This window comes from Pseudomyrmex gracilis, unplaced genomic scaffold, assembly GCF_002006095.1.
Source record: "Pseudomyrmex gracilis isolate BER0280 unplaced genomic scaffold, ASM200609v1 scaffold_332, whole genome shotgun sequence".
Lineage (NCBI taxonomy): Eukaryota > Metazoa > Arthropoda > Insecta > Hymenoptera > Formicidae > Pseudomyrmex > Pseudomyrmex gracilis.
In genome coordinates, this window is record NW_018020916.1 from 9,767 (window position 1) to 12,500 (window position 2,734).

Genomic DNA, 2,734 nt, shown 5'->3' on the forward strand with positions numbered 1-2,734 from the left:
ACAGCTTCAATGTTTGAAGTTTAATAACAAGTAAAAGCATTTGTATTACTTAGAATCCAAACAGCACAAGACATCCTCAGAGGATCTCTATAAGTACACCATATTCTTAGAATATTCTAGAATATTCTATGAATATTCTATGGAATATTCTAGGAATATTCTATAAATATTAATAGTACGTTTACTATTCCAAAAATATGCTCAGAATATTACTTGATATGAAATAATATTATGCGCTTATAGGGATTATTCTGAATATGTCCAGGACTGCTTAGGACATTTATAGAACGTTTTAAGATATCATTATAAATAATATCTGTTATAGTTAAAGTTTATATACATCGAACAATCTATATACGAAAATTTACTACAAAACGGAACAGAAAAATTATTCTTTAATTGTAAAAAAATTATTGATGTGAAAAGTAAAGAATGAAAAAAATTTTTACATATATTTTATTACTACTTGTTACACACGTTTTTTTATTGTGTATTCATTCATCTATTTTGATGATCACTCACATTTAACGTCTTCGAAAGAATAAAATATATGAATATATACATAATATAATAGTTTATAATAGAATCTTTAAATAAAAAAGTATTTCATTATTTTTTTATATATACACATGGCATTTGCTGCTCATACACATGATTGTATATTTTTGTATAAAATACATTTTCTTACTTTCTTTAAAGATAATACGTTTGTTACATTATATAAGTTTTCGTAGAAATATATAATCTACTACTTGAATTTCAAATATTAAATATATGTCTTATCTCATACAGCACACAAATATTGCATATACGTAAAGATATGTGTGTATAGCTTCAAGAATTTTTAATAAACAAAGGTATTATGGCTATTGAAGCAACCACAGATGTCGATGTGTGAATAGTTGAATCAATTTATTGAAACTTACTGCAAAACGTTTTCGACCTGCATTGAGAAAGACCTAATACAAGGTCGAAAACGTTTTGCACTAAGTTTCAATAAATTGATTCAACTATTCACACATCGACATCTGTGGTTGCTTCAATAGCCATAATACCTTTGTTTATTGCATATACATTGCAGGAATCTTTCACAGCAATGTTGCATTATTGCCATTTCATTGTAAAATATTGATGCATCATTGTTGTTGAATTGCAGTAACGTTCAAATGCCTGATTTTAGGAAGATTGCAACGAAACATCATAGCAATATTGCAATGTAACAAAATATGCAATAATGCAGTGTTACTGCAATCATTAAGTAATATTGCATATAAGAATAGTTTATTTCTTATATGAATTGCATTAAAAACACTTGAAGAAATATAAAAGAAGGAAAAGCTTTATATAAACAAGAATGCAATAATTTTATATCTAAGACATATATTATAAAACTATACATAAATACATATTTTTTTAGATTAAAGTATTGTATTTGTGTGTTAACAAAAATACAATAGTGTATGTATATATGTATATATATGCCCAGCAAACAATTTGGTTATCAGATGTCGCGATTTTGTCACCAACCGTCACACCAAATCCATATCCATCTGTGTCTTCAGTAGAATATAGTTTTGGTGAGTTTTGGTGACAATGTTGCGTTTTTTGTGTCTGTGTGTTAACAACTTTGGCAGCACACACAGCATGTTTCCGTATTGTAACGTTTCTGCACACAGTTTCTGTTGCCAAGTCTGCGCAGTCAGAAATTGTTTTCTGAGTATACAGGGTGTTTGATAAGTACCGTCTCACCGCTTGTAGGTAGGTAGAAGGGGTTATTCTAAGACGAAAAGTCCTATACCACTTTGGAAAATTCGCAATAATTAACGAAATATTAATGAATAAAGATTCGCTAATCAGCGTGCATCCAGAGTAAGAACAGCGTAAGGACAGCCTAGTTCTTCGTGCGTACAGTAGGGAGCACCATATCGTGCGGCTCCATGGGAAATATTTTTCGGAAATTTCTCCTTTGGATGCTTTATACTATCGCACCCCGTTCTTCTTCGGTCTTCGCCAACGGTCCGAGATCGAAGGAGAAGAGCGCGCAGTAATAGGAGCAGATAAAGAAGAAATTTCCGAGAAATACTTCCCCTGGAGCCGCACGATATGGTGCTCCCTATTGTACGTGCCGTAGCGACAGAATGGGAGGAGCTAATAGAATGACGTGTGTACCTTACATAGGCTGCGTTCGGACAGCGCGCTATCCGTGCTATTGCATCATTCTATCTTTATCGTTCGTTAGATGTAAAACAAAGATAGATGAGGCAATAGCGCGGATAGCGTGCTGTCCGAATGCAGCCTATGTAAGGTACACATGTTATTCTATTAGCTCCTCCCATTCTGTCGCTACGGCACGCGTACGCACGGAAGACTAGGCTGTCCTTACTCTGGATGCACGCTGATTAGCGAATCTTTATTCATTAATATTTCGAAAAAAGAACTACTGCTGATTACATATAAATAAAGTCAGTAATATAAATATTACTGACAATCACATAAGAATATTATTAGGTATTACAGGAATCACTGAGAATATTACTGGCAATTACACAGAATGTCAGTAATTTTTTCGTACCACTGCTGCAATATATTACTGCCAGTAGTTCTTTTTTGTAAGGGTACACATATATAAACGAATTCACGTTTTTCATGTGAGTTTTTTGAATTGTAATTTCAATTCTTTTAAATCATATAAGATGATAGATTTGCATCTCGTGTATAAAGGACCCCGGATATC